Raw genomic sequence first — 12,717 nt, 5'->3', positions numbered from 1 at the left:
AACAATTAGATTTTTTGAAAATAAGATATGATTAATCTCTTTATTGTGAATTGTAACTGAATCAACTGTTTATGAACTGTTTTATTTAAAAAACATTGATATAACCATGCTACAAATTGAAAACAATAAGTGAACATATATGTGCAAGAAACTATTATTAAGTAGAAAAGGGGTAGAATTAAATAAGCTCTGCTTCTTTCTACTCCTTCTCAAGCATGTTGTAAAGAGAAACGGAAAACGTGATCTATCATGTTAAAAATGCATTCATGTTTGAAATCAATTCAAACCAACCAAACGGCGGACATTTAACCATGAAAATACAGTAAAGCTGCTGATGGTGTGTTTGACGGAGGAGCAGCTCGAAGGAGATACCGTCAAAGTCCACTCTCCAAGGTAAATATTGTACATTACTTTATAAAACTACTGTAGTTGTTAGTAGCACAATCTACTGTTTTGTTTTTCATACAATATATCTTATCTAAATGTATAAGTAAATAAATTACTAGTTTATAAAACGACTGTAGTTGTTGTTAGCCCATTCCACTGTTTTAATATTCATACAATAAATCCTATTTATAAGTCAAATATTTGATTTTAATTCATTTCAATAAGAGACATTGATTTGTTGTTTTGAGTAAAGAGACACCTCACAACAAATTAAGCTCACAAATTGAGGAACTAATGTATATTGTAAGGAATTAAATGTGTATATATACTTTAGAGCAGTGGTTCTCAAACTTTTTTCAGTGATGTACCCCCTGTGAACATTTTTTTAAATCAAGTACCCCATAATCAGAGAAAAGCATTTTTGGTTGAAAAAAAGAGAAGTAAAATACAGCACTATGTCATCAGTTTCTGATTTACTTAATTGTATAACACTGCAAAATATTGCTCATTTATTGTGGTCTTGCTTGAACTATTTGGAAAAAAAATCTTTAAAAATAACTAAAAACTTGTTGAAAAATAAACAAGTGTTTCAATTATAAATAAAGATTTCTACACATAGAAATAATCATCAACTTAAAGTGCCCACTTTGGGGATTGTAATAGAGATCCATCTGGATTCATGAAATTAATTCTAAACATTTCTTCACGAAAAAAGAAATCTTTAACATCAATATTTATGGAACATGTCCACATCAATAGCTGTCTCTGATTGATTGATTGATTGATACTTTTATTAGTAGATTGCACAGTTCAGTACATATTCCGTACAATTGACCACTAAATGGTAACACCCCAATAAGTTTTTCAACTTGTTTAAGTCAGGGTCCACGTTAATCAATTCATGGTATGTCAACACTGAATATTGCATTGCTGTATTTCTTTTCACAGTTACTGAACTTACATTCATATTTTGTTGAAGTTTTATTCAATAAATAGATAAAGGATTTTTTAATTGTTGCTATTTTAGAATATTTTTTAAAAATCCCACGTACCCCTTGCCATAACTTCAAGTAACCCCAGGGGTACGCGTACCCCCATTTGAGAGCCACTGCTTTAGAGTAATCTGTGTACAACTAGTATAGCAGTAGAGATTTCATGCCATCCATTTCCCACCCCTTGTCCCTTTCGGGGTCGCGGGTGGGAGGGTTGTGGGCATGCAGGGGAGGCCTGCACTCAGGCGGAAAGCGGGGTACACTTTGGACAACAGACAACATTCACGCTCACATTCACACATTACGGACCATTTAGTGTTGTCAATTAAGTATGTTAACACACATCTAGTATTCTATGAGTGATTGTCAGTGGGTAGCAAGCTGTACACTGACTGATTGATTGAGACTTTTATCAGTAGATTGCACAGTACAGTACATATTCCATACAATTGGCTACTAAATGGTAACACCCGAATAAGTTGTTCAACTTGTTTAAGTCGGGGTCCACGTCAATCAATTCATGGTAAATGGACTACTCTAAAGAACGATATGTTCAAGTTTCACTTATTAGCATTGTCTCTTGAACTTACTGTAATACAAATGGTAGCTGAAATGTGACAGGTACATACATTTTGGTATTACACTGCGGTTTTGTTTGCGCAAAAAAATGACTAAAGTGACACCGCATTTATTTGTACGCCATCATACAAGTGAAGTAAATTATATAATTTTTGTCTGGAGACTCAAGGCATTTCATATTGTGAAACTGCATCTCCATCTTTTTAGCTACATTTAAACCATTGTGGAAGGCACTGGGAGCAGGTGGATAAAGTGTCATGCCCAAAGACACAACGGCAATGGCGGAAGCTGAAACTGAACCTGGAACCCCAAGTTGCTGGCACGACCCACCACTGTACCACCTAAGCCACGTCGCCCCATACAACACTACATTGCTTGTAACAAATTGGTCCGTTTGCCCCAGTATCATTCCGCACACTGCAGTGCCTGAAAAATCCTATGTGTTGGTCGAGAATAAACAGCCATTTATTCAGTGATTCTTTAATCGTGTATGTGTTTTTTGTTCACAAAACGCACACGGAACGATGAACAAGTCGGTCTTTTTTTCTTTGTGCTCTCTGTGCTGAGTTTTGGGCTTCTGTACAGTTTTGCTGCTTTTTTTGTTTTGAACTCGACTACAAAATAAGCCACCATGGGGCCATAAAATTTGTGTGCCAGCAGTTTGATAAAGAAGGTGAGAAACACTAATGAATCCAAAAAAGAACTTGCAGCAAAGTACGAAGCTGGCTTCCGTGTGAATCTCTATACCTTCCATGTCTACGGTCATCACCAACAAGAGACTTCGATAAAGGTAAAAGTAAGGATGTATACCAAGTACCGGTATTTTTTGGTTCTGGTTACTAATTCGGTCGGTTAAGATTCTGGGCAAATGTCAAATCTGTATTTTTTAATCCAGCTAACTGTCGTAATTGTGACACACTGTTACATTCACTTCAGGTGTTGCTGCTATGCATAAAATAAGACAAAGGTAGAATCTGATAAAATCAGCTTGGAACAATCACATATAAGGAAGCAACACCACACAAAAGTTTGTAACACAACAATATTTCCTTTTCAAAAGTCCCCCAAAGTCACGCACGCTAATAAGAGTTGGTGTAAGTTTGACGTGAACGTGCTTTACTCACGACCGCAGCTACCGTCCTACTACCAATCCAATAATCAGCAGGCCAATATTATTCACTGAAAAAGTGGAAAACTGAAGTGATATATCGTATTTTCCGTACCAGAGGGCGGACAGGATTATAAGACGCACTGCCGATGAATGGTCTATTTTCAATTTTTTTTCATATATAAGGCACACTGGATTATAGGGCGTATTAAAGGAGTTTTTTTTTTTTTCTAAATTGAAAACACTTCCTTGTGGTGTACACAACATGTAATGGTGGTTCTTTGGTTAAAATGTTGCATAGACGATGTTTTACAGATCATCTTCAAGCCGCTTTCTGACAGTCGCTTCCGGATGCGCCGTTTTGTGGGCGGTCTCATTTACGTGACTCACCTTCATCAGCGTCTTTTCTCCGTCATCTTTGTTGAACGAGTGTAGCGTGCAAGGACGGGAGTGAAAAAAGTGTCAAAAGATGGAGCTAACTTTTAATGACATTCAGACTTTACTTAAATCAAAACCGGAGCAGCATCTCCTCATCCGGAAACAACAACAAGGTCTGTCCAGTGAAAAAACATCCAACTGGAACTCTAATAATTAAAGTGTCATGATTTGTGGGTTTTTACGCAGCTTGCTGCGAGATTTGTTCTCCCATGATGCAAAACGGACATGGCTTGAAGGTAAAAACAGGATTTAATCTTGACTATAACTCAACGGAATACAAAACAAAAAGCGCTCACAAGGCAAAGGCACAAACTTGGCGCAGGGAACCAAAGCTAAGATTTAGCATAAACTATGAACATAAAACAAACAACACTTCCTGCTCTTTTCAAGCCACAGTTAGTGTTGTTTGTTTACCTTCAAGCCATGTCCGGTCTAGTCCCTTTGTATCCCGGGAGAACAAATCTCGCAGCAAGCTGCGTAAAAATCCACAGATCATGACATATATAAAGTTCCTTGGGTGAATGATGTAAACTCACTACAAAAGTATGTTTTAGCGCTTTCATGGCGAGTTTACTGACAGATATAAGTACGGTAAGAACCTTACACTACATTATATTAGAAATGGCAACTGGGAGGATGAATGTCCCATAACAAGAAGATAGAGAAGAAGAAGAATCTTATCTACTATGGAGTCCCACGGACTACAAAGGCGCAAAATTTTTGAGGATTTATGTAGATCCCAAATTCAGATCAGCACTTACCAGAAGGTAAGAAAAGTTGCTTTTGCATAATATTGCGAAACAAAACGGCAGATAATATGTCTTACCTTATACACACACCATAATAATACTTGTATGTTTAATGCGCCGACAATCCATCAAGCGGTGCGGCTTAATAGCTTACCAAAGTCAGACTGAAACATTTTGATAAGATTTTTGAAAGCGGTGTCTAATGTTCTATATTTTCAATGCAACATATAAAATGTAGGCGTTGTTTACTTTAGTCATATTGCCATCATATTGCAGTCTACATGTATCTCTTATGTTTGACTGCCATCTACTGGTCACACTTATCACTACACTATGTACATAATAAAATTGCTTCCAGGTCGGTAAGTAAAACCATAATTATTCTGTATATCAGGCGCACCAGGTTATAAGGCTCACTGTCGAGTTTTGAGGAAAAAAAGGATTTTAAGTGTGCCTTATAGTCCGGAAATTACGGTAGTAATCAGGCCCTGCAATGAGGTGGTGACTTGCCTAGGGTGTACCCTGCCTTTCGCTCAAGTGCAACTGGAATAGGCAAATTTTTTTCACATCATTATATACATCAATTACATATAGTATTGATAAGGGATACCAATGAATATCGGTATCGAAAAGGAATATCAATGATGGTATTGGTTTTGATAAAATCCCAACACTATACATCCCTTTGTAAAAGTGATGTTAAATGATTTTTCCGTTGTTCTTAAGTATTTTGTAGTGTTTTTTTTTGCATGGAACAATATAATATTTATATTGGACATGTGTTTTGTGTTCATATTTGTGGTTGTATGAAATATCCATGTTTCTACCACTTGTCCATTTCAGGGTCACGGAGAAACTGAAGCCTATCCCTGCTGTCCTCGGCTGGAAGGAAGAGTACGCCCTGGACAATTCGCCACCTCTTTGAAGGGCTAATATAAACAGACAGACGACCATTTACACTAACATTAACACACTACGGCCAATTAGATCAACTGAATTTGCATTATTAAAAACATTGTCGTTTTTGTACTTTTGGCCTTCGTCTGATGTTTTGGAACAGACCACTAACTGTATTAGCAAAAGTCATATTATCAGATCTAACCAAAATGTGGTATTGTTCGTCCTCGAAACATTTAGGGAAATAAATAAACTGCATTAATACTGCATATCACATCACATTAATAAATGTGTGTACCTATGACTATTAGGTTTTGAACTTGACAATATGAGGTAGACAAAGCTCACATAATATGTGTTTTAATAATATTGAAAAAAAAACACTCTCAACAATGACTGCACATGAATAAAAGGTGCTGCAGAACATGTTTTTATCCAACAAAAAAAGTACTAAAACCTGTAGAAAAACAATTCTTATACATTACAGAACATGATATTTGGTCCAGGATTGCAGAGCCAGCAACATCCAATGGCTTCACTTTTCTAAAGGCAGAAAAAAATAAAGAAAAGAGTCAGCTGCTTATCTATTCATGCAGTCATTCTAAAATATTTGCATAATCAAATACTTGCATATATTATGTGGTTAGATTGTTACAAGTTACCAAGACTTGACCATGGTGTGTTCAAGGACACACGGACGTGTTCATAGTATAACATTGATAACCCTATATGGATGGTGCTTTACTAGTATAACTACATGTAAAACATTTTTTATGACATGTGCTTGAGTTTTACAGTCCTGCTTGAGTTGATTGGAAAAAAGGGAGGCTTTCATGGAGCAGCAAGTGGACGAACGGGAACTGGTTTGATGGGAACTGATATTTAAAATCTCCTTAAACTTGTTTTGCCTACTGGATGAGCTGCAGCATGGCCGTCGTGATCTCATCAAGTACACAACGTACTCAATTGCTCTCTCCCCCCTTTTGTAGGTAAGAAAGTAAGAAACTGTCGTGCATTGATCATTTGGCTACTCAGTGAAAACATATGCAGAAGGCAAGTAAATGCACCCATTAAAGTGACATCAGCTGTAGGAATAAGATGCAAAGTGATGGTGTGAGAAGAATAAAGCAGGCGATAGAAAAGGAAACAAATGGGAAAAAACATTGTTGCTTGGCAGAGAAGTGTAGAACGTAGGGTACACCCAACTAATCGGAAAATACAAGTAACAATAAATCTCAGCATGACTAAGCACGGAAAAGGAAGGATTTATCAAGCATGATTTGTGGTTTGAATCAGCACAACTGGTACAGTAAGTGGTGTTTAAGCAAAAATAAACACCTACTATATACACAATATGAGACAAGATGGCAGTGAAACAGAACTTTGCAGCTCTGAACCAGCCCTGGCCTGCATTGTGACAACACTGGCTGCAATTCAAACATTCTTTCTTGCTATTTCGTTTTTAGTTTGTCTGTTCCCAGCAAATACACACACACACGTGCATGCACGCACACACACACACACACACACACACACACACACCCACACACACACACACACACACACACACACACACACACACACACACACAGTATGCAATGGGAATATGCACGTACTGTCCACCCAGAGGCATTTTAAGGAAAGCCAAGCTTAGACATGGGAGTGGAGTGGATTTGGAAATGTTGAATGCTCATCAAGTTGTACAATACTATATGGTTCTATCATTTTGGTAGGCAAGTGTACATTGGATGCACTGGAGTATTATTGTGTCTGGCAAATCACACCTTTTAAGGAAATCTGGGAGATTGTAACATATTTTCATTTTCATCACAAATAAATACATTTAAAGAATAAACAAAAAAGACTGAAACCCATGTGCTGTGTATCTTTGTGGGATGAAAAAAAAAAAATTCTCTCCTACCACAACATATTGTCATTAACCACTGAGTTATGCACCCTGACATGTTAAGGGCGGTTAGTCTGCCTGATATCATACATTAATATAAGTAGTGTTGTCAAATTATACATTTTTTGAATCAATTTAATCACACTTTTGAATTTGGATTCATCATGATTGATCAGTTTATTATTAGCTTGCATGATTTAAAAGAACTAAAAAAATACCCCACTATTTGTACACAAATGCAATTTAATTGTCAGAATGTCATAAAGAAAATTGCTTTCTGTTTTACTTGAATGCATGTCATTTACAAAACCCAAAACCAGTGAAGTTGGCACGTTGAAAGTGTATTCAAGTGAATATAAGTTGAAAAGGATTTGCAAATCGATGTATTCTGTTTTTATTTACCATCTACACCAGTGGTCCCCAACCTTTTTGTATCCGCCGACCGGTCAACGCTTAATAATTTGTCCCGCGGCCCGGGGGTGGTCCTTTTTTTTTTTTTTTTTTTTCTTTGTCATGAAAAAGGGACGTTTTTGTCATGAAAAAGGGAGGTTTTTGTGGTTGGTGCACTAATTGTAAGTGTATATTGTGTTTTTATGTTTATTTAATAAAAAATAAAAAATAAAATAAAATTGTAGCTGAGATAGGCGCCAGCGCCCCCGCGACCTCGAAAGGGAATCAGCGGTAGAAAATGGATGGATGGATATATATATATATATTTTTAAAAAAAAAAATAAAAACGTGCCAACTTCACTAGTTTTGGGTTTTTAATAAAAACGTGCCAAAAACGTGCCCACTTCACTGGTTTTGGGTTTTGTATTTGCAATAAGCTTGCAAATATGTTTATCTATAGTCCCATTTGACAGTATTTTGAAGTGAAATTTTCCAGCGAGCACACCTCACTCATCTTTGAACTGAAGTATACATTGACCTGATCACTGACATCATAACTGTTAACATGTTTCTCCATATACTGGGTTAACGCATGCGCAGTGTTTGTGGTCGGGAAGTGGAGATTCAGTGTTTCCGGGGTTTTTTTTGTGTGTCATGACGCTGAGTCGAACCCACGTTTCCCCGGCGGCTCAAGCTGCGGCCGCCTCTGCTGACAGCGCGCCAAGACGCACCTCCGTTGACAGCGCATTCAGACACATCCCCGCTCATGCTGAGCGCAGCACGCCCATGCAGCAACGAGCCTGTAGTCAATCAATAATCAACACACCTGACCTTAATGAAAGGGAGCGGCATAAAGACCAGCAGACCCGAGGAACCTTTGCCAAAACGTCGCTAACCTTCCCCTAAGCATCACATCTGGCATTCCCTTCTCTGTGATTTTCTCGCCTTTGCTTTGCTCTCTCTCAGTGTATCCCTGGTTCATGTCCCTTTGTGTATTCACAGTGACCCCCCTGCCTTCTGTGATTGAGCCTTGTCCTTCGACATTCAACCGGATTCCTGACTGCCCTCCTCGATCCACGACCTCCCTGCTCGGACCCAGACCACACTGCCTCGCTCCTCCCAACGACTCTTGACTGTCCACGAACTGCCTCTTCCTTTTGCCCCCCTTACAACCAACACTCACAGACAACAACCCTTCGTAACATTTACAGTATTAATATTACACATAGTCATACTCATTCACTTAGAGTAGCATACACATGTCACGTATTCATCAAAAGTTTAAAATAAACCTAGAAAATCCGCAGTTCTGTCCTGGTTGTCGCCTGCTTCCCTTGTCTGAACATAACACTGTGCAGTAGATGATTAAAAGTTGTGAACCAAAATGAAAGTTGTGTTTATTCACCTCCACTTAACATTGGTAGCAGAGGATGGTTGAGGATGGCTGCAAAGTATATAAAATACCGCGGAGGTTTGACGAGTCCAGGCCATACTACTGCTGGAAAAATGAAGTTATTATTTGGACGTGGCTTACAGAACTCGATAAGAAAAAGCAAGCACTGGCTGTGGCTTTTTGGACTTGAAGGAAGAGCCAGATAAATCGCAATGGAGATATCTGTGGAGGAGTTGGACAATGACAACAGTATGACGACATTATTTGCAAAACTGGATGACGTTTTTCTGAAAGAGGAATAGGATCGCGCATACAAAGCATACACGTACTTCGACCGCATGACCAAAAATAGTTCAATTTCAATGGTGGACTACAAACCCTGTTTCCATATGAGTTGGGAAATTGTGTTTGATGTAAATATAAACGGAATACATTGATTTGCAAATCCTTTTCAACCCATATTCTGTTGAATATGCTACAAAGACAACATATTTGATGTTCAAACTGATAAACACTTTTTTTTTTTGCAAATAATCATTAACTTTAGAATTTGATGCCAGCAACATGTGACAAATAAGTTGGGAAAGGTGGAAATAAATACTGATAAAGTTGAGGAATTCTCATCAAATACTTATTTGGAACATCCCACAGGTGTGTAGGCTAATTAGGAACAGGTGGGGTCCATGATTGGGTATAAAAGCAGCTTCTGTGAAATGCTCAGTTATTCACAAACAAGGATTGGGAAACGGTCACCACTTTGTGAACAAATGCGTGAGCAAATTGTCAAACAGTTTAAGAACAACATTTCTCAACGGGCTATTGCAAGAAATTTAGGAATTTCACCATCTACAGTCCATATTACCATCAAAAGGTTCAGAGAATCTGGAGAAATCACTGCCCGTAAGCGATGATATAACGGACCTTCGTTTCCTCAGGCGGTACGGCATCAAAAAGCGACATCCGTGTGTAAAGGATATCACCACCTGTGCTTAGGAACACTTCAGAAAACCACTGTCAGTAACTGCAGTTTGTCGCTACATCTGTAAGTGCAAGTTAAAACCACTATGCAAAGCCAAAGCCATTTATCAACGACGCTGCCGGCTTCGCTGGGCCTGAGCTCAGCTAAGATGGACTGATGTAAAGTGGAAAAGTGTTCTGTGGTCTGACGAGTCCACATTTCAAATTTTTTTGGGGAAACAGTGAACGTCGTGTCCTCTGGACCAAAGAGGAAAAGAACCATCAGGACTGTTCTAGGTGCAAAATTGAAAAGCCAGCATGTGTGATGGTATGGGGGTGTATTAGTGCCCAAGGCATGGGTAACTTACACATCTGTGAAGGCACCATTAATGCTGAAAGGTACATACAGGTTTTGGAGCTACATATGTTGCCATCCAAGCAACGTTATCATGGACGCTCTTGCTTATTTCAGCAAGACAATGCCAAGTCACTTCTTACAACAGCGTGGCTTCATAGTATAAGAGTGCGGGTACTAGACTGGCTTGCCTGTAGTCCAGACCTGTCTCCCATTGAAAATGTGTGGCACATTATGAAGGCTAAAATACCACAAATAAAACAAGAATGGGAAAGAATTCCACTTGATAATCTTTAAAAATGTGTCTCATTAGTTCCCAAAGGTTTATTGAGTGTTGTTAAAAGAAAAGGTGATGAAACACAGTGGCAAACATGCCCTTTCCTAACTACTTTGGCGCATGTTGCAGCCATGAAATTCTAAGGTTAATTATTATTTGCAAAAAAAAATAAAGTTTATGAGTTTGAACATCAAATATGTTGTCTTTGTAGTGCATTCAACTGAATATGGGTTGAAAAGGATTTGCAAATCATTGTATTCCGTTTATATTTACATCTAACACAATTTCCCAACTCATATGGAAACGGGGTTTTTTATATTATTGACTTTGAACAGCGCTACAACTGGATGAAAAGGTACAAAATGATGCTCCCGGATGCGGTGTTAACCTTTAAACTTCTTTGACGCAGCCTGCCTTGATGAGAGAGACAAGCAGCTAGCACTGACGGCTAACACAGAGCTAAGTTTCTCGTCAATGAAGTTAGCCCTCAAACGGATATTCGTAGGTAAAACAATGGGCTCATCATGTGAGATATCACTGAACCAGGACGCAGCTTTCCTCACAGAACAGCCACAATGGAGAGGAAGACGGAACATACCTTTTCGACGTGGACGACAAAGATCGGTGATGCCGTTACCGGGTACAAACATACTGGATAAGTACGGTAAACAATCACGATGTGGTAGACACCACCTGCACTGGCACAGTGTGTTGAGAAAAGTGGCTCGAAAGTTATGTAGATAATCTCAATAAAAAGCAGGTAAATAAGCTCAGAAGCTCAGAAAGGTCTAGCAACAGACAGTTTTGTTTTGGAGATGGAAATATGATTCATTCCACCAGAAAAGTGCATCTACCTGCTAAAATGGGATGGACAAAATGTAACATTGAGACAGAAGTTGTCAAAGTCGATATTCCACTCCTGCTGAGTAAAACATCATTAAAAAGGCAGGAACTACATTAGACATGGAAAACGACAGGGCAGTGATGTTGAAGCAGCAGATACCTCTTCAGTTTACCAGCTCAGGAGGCTATTGCATTGACATAAGAGACAATGATGACATGGAATGTTGGATTCAAGATTTATTTGCTGAAGAAGAAGTCCTGATCGTAACAGAAATTTTGTCCTCAATCGAGAAAAACAAGGTCCTCCTCAAACTTCACAAACAATTTGGCCATGCATCAGCAAATCGCCTGCATAAGCTAATTCAAGGTTCAGGGAACAAAAACTGGGACTGTCTCACTATTTTGCAACAAATAGTGGATGAATGTGACACGTGCCAAAGATATAGCAAGACAAAGCCAAAGCCAGCTGTTGGGTTTGCCTCTAGCTTTGGAAAATAATGAAACGGTGGCGGTGGACCTGCAACAGCTGGAGTCAGGCATTTGGTATTTACATATAATGACCATTTCACACGCTTCAGCACTGGAAATATTGTGAAAACCAAGAAATCTTCCGTAATTGTCAACTCCTTCATCCACACATGGATAAGTGTCCATGGTCCTCCCAAAAAGCTCTTCAGTGACAACGGAGGAGAATTAAACAATGAAGAGTTCAGGGACATGGCAGAAAACTTCAATATCAAGATCAAGACAACAGTAGGATACATGGAGCAACAGACTGTTGGAACGTCATAATCAGTCACTCACAAACATCATCCAGACAGTAAAACGGGAAAAAGATTGTGACTGGTGCACTGCCTTGGACTGAGCCTTAATGGCTAAGAACTGCATGCACAGTTTACATGGTTATAGTCCACATCAACTGGTATTTAGTCAAAATCCTAACCTTCGCAATGTATTGGTATATGAGCTGCCTGCACAAGAGGGCACTAGTGAGCACAAGAGTAGGAGAACACATATCAGCTTTGCATGCCTCAAGGAAGGCTTTCATTGAAGTTGAATGTTCAGAGAGGATAAGAAGGGCATTAACAAAACAGCTTAGATACAAGGATGAAAAATATGAGACAGGAGAAAAGGTTTACTATAAACGAGGAGAGTGGAAGAGTGGAAGGGACCAGGAGTGGTGATTGGTCAAGACGGAGCCGTTGTGTTTGTAAGACATGGAGGTATCCTAGTTAGAATTAATCACTAATGACTTAGTAAGGTGCACACACAGATTAAAGACAGGAAAATTACCCAAAGTAATGTTCAATCTGAAACAGGATGTGAAAAACATGAAGAGAACATAACCATGACACTGATGCTTTACACAGATCATCATGTAGCTCAGATAATGAACAAAACACAGACGGTAAAATGAACATGACAGTGATGGAGAGGGACACACGA

At 38.7% G+C, this 12,717-nt stretch overlaps 1 protein-coding gene across 2 annotated transcripts in view; it reads right to left on the bottom strand.

The window, feature by feature from the left end:
- Window positions 1–5,510: 5,510 nt before the first annotated feature.
- The window catches only part of terb1 (telomere repeat binding bouquet formation protein 1), a 36,162-nt gene continuing 28,955 nt past the window's right edge, over window positions 5,511–12,717 (bottom strand). For both annotated transcript variants that reach the window (XM_061894831.1, XM_061894832.1), the window contains exon 17: window positions 5,511–5,693. The gene's annotated coding sequence lies outside the window, so the exon portion shown is untranslated. The remainder of the gene's footprint in view (window positions 5,694–12,717) is intronic.

Source organism: Nerophis ophidion, linkage group LG03, assembly GCF_033978795.1.
Source record: "Nerophis ophidion isolate RoL-2023_Sa linkage group LG03, RoL_Noph_v1.0, whole genome shotgun sequence".
Lineage (NCBI taxonomy): Eukaryota > Metazoa > Chordata > Actinopteri > Syngnathiformes > Syngnathidae > Nerophis > Nerophis ophidion.
This window is presented reverse-complemented; position numbering and strand designations above follow the sequence as displayed.